General features: G+C 41.3%; 1 long non-coding RNA gene across 1 annotated transcript; it reads right to left on the bottom strand.

Moving 5' to 3' along the window:
* Nucleotides 1–521: 521 nt before the first annotated feature.
* LOC130684510 (uncharacterized) lies at nucleotides 522–12,284 on the bottom strand. The gene is made up of 5 exons (XR_008998787.1): nucleotides 12,076–12,284; nucleotides 8,208–8,252; nucleotides 7,665–7,717; nucleotides 6,214–6,312; nucleotides 522–770 (listed from the first exon to the last, which is right to left on the bottom strand). It is a non-coding gene; the product is annotated as an uncharacterized LOC130684510 (long non-coding RNA).
* Between the last annotated feature and the right edge of the window lie 904 nt (nucleotides 12,285–13,188).

Genomic DNA, 13,188 nt, shown 5'->3' with positions numbered 1-13,188 from the left:
TCCCAAGGTGGCCCTACCACCCATTCCCTCCCTCTGCAGAGTAACAGAATGTTGGCTGGGGAGATGCTGCCCAGATAAAAGGTGGCTTCGGGGCTGGTTTTGGTTCCCTTCCCTTTGAGTACCAGGCACATTCCCATCACCTCCCATCGCATACCATGGGAAGGCCTCAATCTCTGACAACAGAAGCACCCTGGTCCAGCTTCTCTGAATAGTCCCACACCGGTTCAGTTTGGTTTAGTTCAAAAGAAACTTGAGCAGCCGCCATGTGCTGGACGCTCTGCTGGACACTGGAGATGGAGTATTGAATATCTGAGCCCCCGCCCCCAAGGAGCCCAAAGTCGAGAATTTTCTGCATTGATGGAAATGTTCTCTACCTGTGCTGTCCAAGATGATAGCCACTATGATGTCTGACTAGTGAGCATTTGAAATGGGACCAGTGCAACTGAGGAACTGAATTTTTATTTTTGTTTCACTTAAAGTGTACACAGCCACATGCGTGCACCCCATAGCCACATGAAAGTAGTGCCTGTCACGCTGGAGAGAGAGGGGTATGAAAACACAAGCAGGCTGCGGGGAGCACACAGTTGGGAAATTCCAAACTGCCCAGTAAGGCTGTGGGCAGGACAGGGGTCCCCGTGGGCTAGAGAAGCTGTTGGATGGGAGGGCCAGGTTGTGAAGGGCTCCAGCTGTTGTGTAAGGAATGTGGGTTTTATACAGGTGCTGATGAGACCTCCAGGAGGCTTTTAATAGGTGTTTTGGAGAATCACTTGCTGCAGTGTGGATGGTAGATTGAAAAAAATGGTTTCAGTAACAGACATTTTTAAATATAGATACATTATTACATTTAGGTTAAGGAACATTTTGAATTAAACTGAAGATGCAGTTAATGCAGCCCAGTAGGATAAGAAGTAAAGAGATTTCAGTATCATTATAACAGTTAATTCATTTCAGCAGGACCTCTTCAATGCAACCCCCCTTTCAAAAACACTGCAAATGGTAAGGATGTTTAAAATATTTTTGACAATTTCTGAAGCACTTTTGAAATGTTCTCATTTCTAACATCAAATCACAAAACATTCATGCCTGTTAAAGAAAGACAGACCCCTGAAAGCCAATCCCAGGCCTGGCTGCTATTCCATGCTTCTTTCAAACCATCAAGATCTACATTCTTTCATTAATTTAGACTAACCTGTCCTCTTTAATCAATTACTGAAGACCAATAGTCCATATTGGCATTAACTGGCTCCTTCCCACATACTTGCTTTAGAAAATTAAAAAATGCCATGTGACCAAATTTTTCCACTCTCAGTGAGCAAACATCAAACAGACACAAGTTCAAACAGGACCATGGGCAGCCACCAAAGTGTAATAAATGACTTGTCAATTCTCTATTATTCAGGAACAGCACGAGAAAAGCTGAGCAAGGTTATGTATAGAACACGCTGCCTTTAAGCAAGATTGTTTGACTTTAAATCAAGCAAATTATGACCCAAAATTTTAAACATGCTTGTAAAAAGAAATAAAAGAGGGGAGGCGGTTTCAATCTTTGAATTATTTCATCATCTAGTTATATAGGCAGTAAAGTGTATGCGCATCAAAGGCCAAAATCCATTAGCAATAGAGAGTGTTGGCCGAGTTGGTTGATCAATAGGCTCTCTGAAGTGCTTGGATGTTGAAGTTTTAAACCAATTTGACCCAGAAGGCCCAGATTCTTTCTCTACAAACTTGCTTTGCTGTTTTCTTATATATACAGCCAACTGTTGTTTTTTTTAAATCCCTAAATAACGGGAACCATGAGAAATGAAAAGCAGAACAGACTCACTGTCCCAGGCCCTCCAACGCCCTGCCTTTTCCCTCTGCCTCCTCAGCTACAGTCAGCCCTGGGTGGAAAATGCGCCCTGTGCTAAGGGAGCAGGGGGCACCGTGCAATGGCACAACAGGGGTGGAAAATGGCCTAGCTGCTTTCAAAACCAGTCTAGTCGTTCCTCAAATAATTAACCAGAGTTACCAAATGACCTAGCAATGCTACTCTTAGGTATAGATCTAAGAAACAAAAGCATATATCACACGGCCACTGGCCAATCTGTTGGGCCTGTTGCCCATCTGGTTCAGCTACAGAAGAGGCTTCTTTTCCTAAGTCATTCAAGCTGCCGCAGGGACTGGGACATCCAGAAAACTGCCCTAAAGTGTTGGTGACCCCAAGAAGGGCATTATCCTCTCTGTTTACAGCCCCCCTTTGTAAGAAGAGGTGCCCGAGATCTCTGATGCCCATTGGAATCACCCAAGGAGCTTTTTGGAAATGCTGATACTCGGGAATTTGGCGAAACTTGATTAAATTTTATATGTATTGAGTCAGTGTTGATTTTCTGATTTTGATCATTTTACTGCGGTTGCATAAGAGAAAGCTGGGGTTTTGTTTTTGTTTTTTTCTAAAGAAAATACACACTGAAGCATTTAGAGGTAAAGGGCCTTCATGTCTACTTAGTCTCAAATATTTCTGAGAGTGAGAATAATTAAGCAAGTGTGGTTAATTTTGGAGAATCTGGGTCAAGGGTAAGTGAGAGTTTTGAACTATTTTTACAGCTTTTCTCTACACATAAAATTATTTCAAAATGAAAAACTCTAAAAGGTAAAAAATACCCCATATCAATTGAATGAAAAACTTTTAGAAATGCCAATAGGCACATGAAAAGATGCTCAACATCATTAGTCATCAAGAAATCAAAACCACAAAGAGATAACATTTCATGCCCACTAGGAGGACTAGTATTTAAAAAAGCGTGACAGCAAGTTGGCAAGATGTGGAGAAATGGGAACCCTCATGCAGGGCCAGTGGGGTTGGAGAATGGTGCAGCTGCTTTGAAAGCCAGTCTGGTTGTTCCTCAAATAATTAACCAGAGTTACCATCTGACCCAGAAATTCCACCCCTAGGCATATATCCAATAGAAACAAAAGCACATATCACATGGAAACTTGTACACAATGTTCATAGCAACATTATTCGTAATAGCCAAAAGGAAGAAATAACCCAAATGTCCAGGTGATGTGCCACATCCATACAGTGGAATATTACACACCCATAAAAAAAGAATGAGGCACTGACCTGCTACAACATGGATAAGCCCTGAAAACATTATCCTAAATGGAAGAAGCCAGTCACAAAAGATCGCATATACAGGATTCCATTCATGTGAAATGTCTAGAACAAGGAAATCCAGAGACAGAAAATAGATCAGTAGTTGCTTAGGGCTGGGGGAAGAAGGAAGGAATAGAGACCTATTAGCTAAAGGGTAGGGGGTTCTTTTTGAGGTGATGAAAATGAAATAAAATTGCAGTGATAGTTGTACATACTGTGAATATACCAGAAACCACTGAACTATATCCTTAATGTGACTTGTATGGTATTTGAATTATATCTCAATAAAGCTGTTTTAAAAAAACTCCTGGGGGAGTTCCTGAGCATCGCTAATGTTTTAGTCTTCAGAGCCCTCAGAACTCCAATGAGAACCACAGACAGGTCATCTCTATGTGCTGACACTGTGTGACTAGATGCGCAAACCACCCTGTTATTCTAAAGCAAGGGTAATGTCCTTAGACATCCAAAATCTGGTAGCACTGGGAATTGTTTAATTCACAACCCTTATTTGATCAGCCAGTCTGGGTTCAGATGGGCCACCACATTGTCCCCCCAACCCCCCCAGCAGGCTGGAGTTACTGGAATGGAAGCCTGATGTGCCCACTATGCCAGGTGCACTGCCACTGGCCTCATTTCAGCTGAGTTAGATGCTTGCATGGAAGTAATACATTTCTATCATGGTTTTCACTTACTTTCCTCCCTTAAACTTGGTTCTATTGTTGATGTGGCCGGCGGCTGCCAGCTGTCGGCACTCCTGGGTGGCATGGCACCACAGAGCATTACCCAGATGGTTCGTGGCTGAGGTACTTTCCACTAGGCCAGCAGCCACAGCCCCTTCTCACCCTTCCTTACAGCCCTGTCCTCTCGCGTTGTGGGGGCTGTGTCCTTCTCTCCCAGTGGACTCCACTTCTTGGGGGCAGTTTCTGGGAGATCAAGCCTAGCTCAGTGTCTGGCACCCAGTAATTAAATTAACTTGCTGTTCCTTCCTTTTAAAAAAAGAATAATCACCACTTTCAGACATCAGGCCAGAAAACCCAGTCTCTCGCATTTGCACCTGCCTTCCTAAGACAAAGACCCGCAGCTTGACAGGAGGGAAGAGAGAAACAACCCAAACTCTCAATTCCAGGAAGACCAAGCCCAACCACTGTGACCATTCAAAGGGAATTCAGGAAATCCTCGCTAATGGCCCAACTTCCCTGGTATGAGATTCCAGAGGAACCAAAATAACCACCCAGGGAGATACTTACACACTGAGCAAGAAATGCAGAATATGAAACTGTCCATGCTCTTTGCTCCTGATTATCTAAGAAAGTGAGCATCACACTCAAACCTGGGCAGATAAAAGCCTGAGGCTAATTCTGGGTGAAAGCGTGGTGGATGATGGTTGATGTTTTCTGCTCTCTTTTTATTTTCTGAACTAACCATTAACACTGGAGGAGATGAGCCATTACAAATGAAGGAAGGAAGAGAAGGAAAGAAGGCCAAAGCCTTTTCCATCCTGGGGAGCCAGGCGGCAGGGCATGCTCTCCTTGAAGCAGGGGCTCTCCCTCTGAGGAACCCCCCCAATACTGGGCCGTGCTCCTACCTGTAGTCCCTCCTTGTCCCTCAGGCACTGCCAACCTCCCCTCCCACCACCAAGCTCAGCGTCTGATCCCCATCCTTTATAAACTCCATCCATGACTACCTTCTATGTGTCTGGCTCAGAGGTGAGCATGCACCACCACGTTCTTAGCACTGAATGAATACAAAAAGCTTATAGATTGTTCCAAAGCTGTATTTCCTGACATTTTAAAATGAGGAAGCTTTTCCATGCTTTTTAATCCACAAGGACATCTATACATCTTTTTAAAGAAGAACTTTGAAGTCTTTAGAAAGGTCTTTGGAAAAGTTCTGTCTTTATCTGCACTTGGGTTATTTAAGCCCTTCCTATTTTCCCAGTTTCATTGTCCGCATCCCTAGCAGCCAGTGCTCTGTTTCCTGGCACAGTGAACTAGCCTTGGAACTCTACAGAGGTGGAAACTCCCAGGATGCCTTTCAAGATGGTGTTTAGATATCACAACCGAACTTGATAGTAATCAGGACAGTTTGGTATTGACACATGGATTAACATATAGAATGAACAGGAGGAACCCCAAGTCACACTCATACAAATAGTCACCCAATTTAACAAATACATCACTGCAATTAACTAGGGTCTTTTTGAAAAATGTTGCTGGATCAATTGGCTGTTCACATGGGAGAAAAAATGAACCTAGGTCCCATATACACATCAAACATAAAATTAATTCAAAGTGGACCATGAACCTAGGTTTGAAAAGTAAAAACAAAGAGTTCAGGAGAAAAGGTTTCCAATAGGAAAACTTATGATCCCAGAATAGGCTGAGATTTCATAAACAGGACACAAAAATTACTACTAAAAAAAAAAAAAAAAGATAGATAACCATAACAATTAAAATAATGAATTGGCAAAAACGAAAAGGCAAACTAGGGAAAGACATTTACAATACCTGTATCTGACCAAGAACTTATATTCAGAAGACACAACTCAAAAAAAAAAAAGACAAACAAATAGAAAAAGACAAGATTGCACAAAAGAAGATGAAAGAATGGACAGTGGCATCAGGAAAACACAGATTAAAACAAGACATACCCACAAGAATGGCTAAGATTAAAAACACTACCAACCCACCCCAAGGCAGGCAGAATTTAAAGACCACCTCCAAGCTTTCTGCCCCCTGGTGTACATGCCAAAAATATCCCCTCCCCTCAAGTGTGGGCAGGACTTGTGGATATAGTGGATAACACCTCTGGGATTAGGTTATATTATATGCCAAGGGTGGGGATATTCTGCATATGCAATTAAGGTCTCTAATCAGTTTAACTCTGAGTCAATCAAAAGGGAGAGTTCCCCTATGGGCCTGACCCAATCAAGTGTGCCTTGCCCCAAACTTATAGAAATTCTCTTGCTGACCTTGAGGTTCTACAGCACATGGGAGTGAATGTGGCCAACAACATGCTAGTTTAGAAGAGCACCCCAAGCTCCCACAACATCCCCATCCATCCCTCCTCCTACTTACAAATCATCTTCGCTTGATGATGGAGCAGGGAACTAGAATGTCAGCTCTCCGAGGGCAGGCACCTGCTTCACTGATCTATCGCAGTACCTTACACAGAGCCTGACACATTGCAAGAACACAGCACATTTTAAATTAATTCACAAAGACATGGAAAGTTTGGCTGTTTGCATCTGTCTCAAGTGAAATGCAGAATTTGTGAATGAAAATTTCATGTATGTCATCATCTAAATTTAAAAGAAAATCTTTGGTTGTTACAGATATTTTGCATTGTTGCTGGTCCTCTATGGGTTAGATTGTACTGTTTAGATATTCATTGCCCTCACCCTTCCTCTGCATAGAAGGATTATATTAGGTTGAAGCATATAATATTGCTGATGTCTGGTCATTTTCAACTTAATAAAATGGCAATCTCACAGGACTCAACCTCATGCTTCCCTGCCCCTTTGAGGTCAGACTTGACCATGTCATTTTCTCTGGCCAATGAAATGTGACTTTAGTTTTAGGAGTGGCCAATTGATTGGCAAGTATATTTTTCCCTCTGCCATGACCACCATTTTCCAGGCAGAGGCGGCCCGATTCACTTGGGTCCTAGGGTGAAAATGAAGAGCAGAGCTATAGCCTGTACACAATGGACGTAGAGCATAACTGAGCAAAAGCCTTTAGGGTTACAAACGTCTGTGATTTTTGTTACTGCAGCATAACCTGGCATATCCTATCATGTAATCTTTAGTCTACGTGTAGTAGAGGTAACTTGTGTGTGTCTGCCTCACTTATTTCCTATACTCCAGAGTCCAGCAAAATTTCTTGCCCATAGGAAGCCTTGAAAAATGTTGACTGAATTTAATTAAGCACAGCATTCCTCTCCTAGGGAAAAAAACTGGCTGGGCACAACCAAAGACGTTTTGTGGCATTTACTAATGGCTGTTCTCCCTTTAAGCCCAAGGACAGGAATCAATCCCAAGCCAAACTCAATTATGTCAGCAAACATCTCAGAACAATTACAGCTCCTTGAAAGTTGGAATGGAGCTGTTTCCAGAATCAGAATGAAATCCAATTTTCACCATGTGTTTGCTGGTGTCTCTTCTCAGGGGCCCTCATGCCACTCTAAGGGGGAGGATGAGATGTCCCCTCTAGCTCTGACACCAAGCCCAGGGTGGGAGGAGGCTGGAGAAAGCTGGGACCACGTCACGTAGGGCCTTCATAGACCATGGGATACAGCTACTATTCTACGAACAATGGAAAACTGTCAGAGGTTTTACTCAGGGGAGTGACGATCTGGTATTTTAGATGTTGTGAGAACAGATTGTAGGGAGACCAGTGGAAAAGGGGACATAATAGAAATTGTTTCAGAAATCATAAATTACCAATATTAACAAAAGAAAAAACCTTAAATAAACCAGTATCTATGGAGAAAAAGAAATATTTGTCAAAAACAAACAAATAAAAATCACCTCCGGAAAAATTCTTGAGGCCAAATGGTTTTCATAGTTGAATTCCTTGAAACCTAATGAACAGACAATTTCATGTTTTTAGGCTGATTTAGAGCATGGAGAAAAGAAATGAAAAACTTCCCTACTCATTTTACAAAGCAAGCATATGCCAATATTAAAACTTACAAAACACAGCATCCCTTCTCCCTCTGCAAAAAAATTTTACAAATCAGTGTTATTTATGAGTACACATAGGAACTACTAAATATAATAGAAGCAAAAGATTCTGCCATTCTATTAAAGAATGGAGCAAGAATTGATAAATGATATAGCTATTAAGAATTATATTAATACAATTTATCACATCATCTTAATAAATTCCCAAATCCCAAAAAGTATCCAATGAAATATCCATTCCAGAGAAGACATTTTTTTGATAAACTAAAAAAAGCAAAGAACTTCTTTAATATGATAAAGACTATTTCAAGTCAACAGCCAGGATCATACATAATAATAAAACCACCAAAGACATTTCTATTAATTTGTGGATTAAAGCAAGTATACCTCATATTAGAAGTTAGGGTCAATCCAATATTAACAACCAGTCCTCTGGAAAACAAAAAAAAGTTTATTATAAATTTTACTGATATGAAAGATAAGTAGCACATGATTTACAAATAATAACAAAATATACAAAACTTTGCATTGTGAATTCCATATAACCAACTGATTCTGAGAGAATGCTTTCTTAATTATAGACCAGGGTTAGGAAAAACTATGGCTTTCAGGCCAAATTCAATCCATCTCTTGTTTTTATATAACACACAAGCTAAGAATGGTTTTTGCACTTTTGAAAGGCTGAAAACATTTTTAAAAATCGTATTTCATGACACATGAAAATTACATGAAATTCAAATTTCAGTATCCATAAACAGTCATATTGGAGCATAGAGTTGCTCATTCGTTTACATATTGTCTATGGCTATTTTCCCTCTGCAATGGCAGTATTAGTCATTGTGACAGAGACCTGTGCCCTGCAAAGCCTAAAGCATTTACTCTCTTACCCTTTTTGGAACAAGTTGCCAACCCCTAGTCCAGGCGACCCACAACAGAATAAATCAAGCCTGACTTGTAGCATTTGCCAATTTCCAGGGTGCAAATACCCTATTGTGGCCAGGTTAAGTAAGCTACCAGTGTGACGTCACTGAATTCAGAATTGGGAGGAGTGGCACTAAGCATGGCATTATATAGAATTTCAACATACAGAAAAAATAGATGGAAATAGCCCCAAGAGCATAAACAACAGTCAAGTTTAGTAAAATAACTACAAAGTGATGAATTGCGAGTTTTAATTACCTTGGTTCCTAATGCAATTTCATTATAAGTTTACATAGTCTAATTTTTAACAATGGCTATGTTTGACAACCAGCTTGCAACAATTCCCCAAAATTCAACAACTGACCCTCACGAGCCAGCCCTAGCACCCCACTGATTTGGAGGGACCAATGTTACAGCAGGGAGGTGAGCCTTGAGGCTCGTGTCCACACCAGGTTCCGCAGAAACAGAGACAAGCCCTGCTCTGTGCCCACTCCGCCACCGTGGTCCCGGAGCGGCGGTGTCGGGCTGAAATGCAGGTTTACTCCCAGCCTGCTCTGTGTTCAGAGCACCCACCCAATCTTCCCCTTCTCCATGCACACAAACTCCTCTTGGCAAATCTCCTTTCCCCAAAAGCTCGTGCTACCAGGACAATCCCTGGTTGGGGGAACCACCTGCCCAAAGTCACCAAACACAGCAAGACTCCGAGTGTCATCTCAGATTTAACAGGAGCCAGCAGCCTGACAAAATCACAAACTTAATGTAACTCCCAAGTTTTAAAAAGGAGGATATTTTGCAACTCAAAAATAAGGACTCAGAGGCTCAAAAATAGAACAGAAAAATGTATCTGTAATACTAAAATGTAAACTACAGTTAATAATGTTGTATGACACTTGCAGAGAAATACTCATATTCATATTAAAGAAAGCTGAGAAATGGACTCCGGTATAAATAGTTACTGCCTGAGGGCTATAGATTACATTTTTGTGTTCCCCCAAAAATTCATGTGCTGAAACCTAACCCCCCAGGTGATGGTATTTCTGTTGTTTTTAAGCCACCATGTCTATGGTATTCTGTTATAGCAGCCCAACTGGCTAAGACATTAATATAAGTAGTATTTCAAATCAATGGGAGGAAAGGGATTTTTTTAAAACCAATAGAACAGAGAAAACTGCCTGAACTCCTGTGGGATGGTTGGTAGAGTAAGTTAGATCTTAATACTACTTGCCAAAATTAATTTCAGACGTATTTAACTTCCAGAAGTAAAAACTTAAAATAAGTGTATCAAGCAATGTAAGAGTGTATATGTATTATATATGTGTGTGTGTGTGTGTGTGTGTTATATGTAATATATATATATATTTGTGTGGAAAATTACTTTCTAAGCATGACAGCAAAGGTAAAATCCATAAAGAAAAGAAAAAAGATACCCATAAATAAAAGACAAATGATAAACAAGTATAATATTTAAATAAAGGACAAAGATAAAATATAGCTTATATAGAGTTCTTAGAAATAAAAAAGAAAAGTTCAAACAGCAATAGAAAAACAGATAAAGGAAAAAAACAGGCAATCTATAAGATGGGTAAACAGAAATGGCCAATTAACATTAAAGCTCAACTTCCAATAGTTTTCAAAGACAGGTAAATAAAAATCACAAGATACCATTTTTTTTCCCCAATCAGATTGCCAAAAATGAAAAGTATTAGTGAAATCCAGCACTGTCCAGGACGTGAAGAAATGGGCACTCTCATGCACTGTTTGTGGGAGCATAAATTAATACATCCTTCCTAGGGATTCGTTTGACAGTATCAAGATGTGATGTGACAACATAAGATGTGAAATATGCATGCATACCTTTGAGACCAGCAAACACACAAATAAGGACGTACCACCCTCAGAGGCAAGGACGGGACCTGCGGTATTGTCAGAATAGTGAAAAGATGGAAACAATCAAAATGTCCAATATAGGAATGGGTAGAGAATTTTTATAGATACATGCAAGAGAAGACCAAAGGTTTAAACCTTTAGAAGTGGTGGGGTTGACACATAAGGTACTGTTATGTGAAGGTGTCCATACTATTTTGCTGCATGCAAGAAAGGCTATAAAAGACCTTGTATAACATCATTCCAAATGTGTAAACTTGCCTGCACACAAGTGCAGCTAAGCACAAAGGGGCGTCCAGAACAAAGTTAAGCAGTGGGATGTCAGCTGATTTTTACTTTTATTGTTTTGTGTGAGGTGTGTGGGTGAGCACATCTGTGTGATATCTGGCTTGTTTACAAAGGGTACAGGACATTTTTATACACACAAAATAATGCTGTTTATAAAAACATGTAGTGAAAGACTTGGAAGGATTATGACTGAAATGTTAACAGAGGTCATTTCTTGGTGATGAGGTTACAAGTTATTTCCATTTCTTTCAGCTCAAGTGTATGTTCCACAGTAAGGTGTTCACTTCAAAGTTGGGGGTAAAGCAGGAAGGCTAGTCTCTTAAATGATAAAACAAAGACCCTCGTCTTGAGGAACTCCTGCTCTTACAAATGGGAAAATGTAAATATAATAAAGTGCAATAATGGCCACAGTGGATATGCAGTGCTGGGAGTCTAATGTGTTCTCAAGGCACTAGCAGGGGCAGAGTCAGGGGAGGCTTCTGAGAGGATGTGATGCGCTGTACTGAGTCGTGGAAGGCAACACAGTTTCCCACATGGACAGGGAGGGAGGCAAAGGTATTCAAGCCAGAGGGAATGCATTTCCACAGAATTATACAAATGACTTGTTCTTGGCTCTAAGGATCCCTGACAATGGAAAGTCATCTAAGGAATTTTCCATTTTCTACAAAAACTCTATTAAGGACATTGGTCCCATGTTATTCAGTGTCTCTTGCAGTATCATCGCCAGGACAAAAGCTTTTGAACATTTAATGCCAAGAAGTTTCTCTTCCTCAGAAAAGCAGACATGCTTCTTTTGATGAAACAAATGATGACAGAACTCAGTGTTTGCCTTTTCCAGTGCCAGGAGGCTCAGAGTTGAATTGGTGTTTGTGTGTAGTAAGCCCCCTTCCTAGATTCCTGACGAAATTCTGTCTCTATAGAAGATATCAAAAAAGAAAACTTTTTATTCCAATCTGAGTTTGTTGGGGTAATGAATTCGTTCTCCTCAGTTCTCGTCCCCGCAGCCAAGGAACTGAAGGGCAGAGGCAGAGCAGTGAAGCAGAATGAAAGTTTTATTCGAATGCACTCCCGAGGAGCCGGCTAGAGTCAAAGTAGATAAAGGCAGGTTTACGTGAATAAAGCAGAGAGGAAGGGAAAACAGAGGGAGGAAGAGGTCACTCACTGGACTGCTGCTCCGCGTAGGGCACCATCCTTTGCCAACTCCTAAAGCCAGGGTCACCTGGCATCCAGTGTCCACTTGAATCTAAACAGCATGGGAACCAAGTCCCTACCACCCCAGGGTTTGGGGGAGCCGCAGAGCACTGGATGGAGTGAGATTATGTTCTGAGAGCTTCTTAGAGGCAAAGAAAAGAGATTTTCAGGCAGGCTGCTAAGGAGCATGACTGTACAGCTACAGTTCCATCTGGGTCCCCCAGGTGACAGGAACTGGCAGGCCCAAATCGAAGCTCTCAGCAGCGCATCCCTTCTTATCTGGAGTAGGACAGAGGGAGTGACACACTGAAGACAGGCAAGTGCGGGCGACTTCAGAGAGGAGGGGGCACATGCAGAAGCTGGGATTCTGTCTTGTAAGGAGTTTCAGGAATGGGATAAAGGTAAAGGGCCAGAGGGCATATGCTTGTCAGGCAGTCTCACGATGTCTATCTTTGATGAGAGACAATATGTCATTGTCTATAGCCAGTCTTCTAGGTAATTCTGTAGGACAAACTTTTTTTTTGTTCTTTTCCAAAACAGTGGCTACTCCCAAGCCCGGGGAACATATCAGTTAAGACTGCTTGCCCTGCCTTAGGATAAGTCTTTGGCTGATTACCAAAAAATGGTTAGGAATCTAACTCCCCAACCCTCTACTCTTAGTTGCAAGATAAGTCTATCTTGTTCCCACTATGCTATTTACATCTCAGCATTTTTCATTATAGGCAGGAAAAGTTACTCATGATGTTTGTCCCATGTCTCAGCTCTACCTCACCAGATTAGCTAGAGCAAGTCTTAAGGTTAGCCCAGCTTCAGAGCATGAGGAATGAACTCACGCTGCAAAAGGGCATGAACTCTGTGAGTCCTTTCTGGCTCTCTGGCTTTCTCTGATTAACTCCCTGAGTTCTTGGTGGGCCCCACCTTGTTTTCGTCCTGCTCATACCTGTCTTTCTACCTAACAAATTTAATCTGTCAGAGTTGATACATGCAAGCTTTCTCCTCGGGGTCCTCATCTGAACCATGAGACACAGATGATGATTTGGTTGACTATTTTCTCAGCTCTCCTAATGGTATCTAACTAGTGCCA

Source organism: Manis pentadactyla, chromosome 8, assembly GCF_030020395.1.
Source record: "Manis pentadactyla isolate mManPen7 chromosome 8, mManPen7.hap1, whole genome shotgun sequence".
NCBI classification, from domain to species: domain Eukaryota; kingdom Metazoa; phylum Chordata; class Mammalia; order Pholidota; family Manidae; genus Manis; species Manis pentadactyla.
The sequence above is the reverse complement of the archived record's forward strand: the minus strand, read 5'-3'. Positions and strand labels throughout refer to the sequence as shown.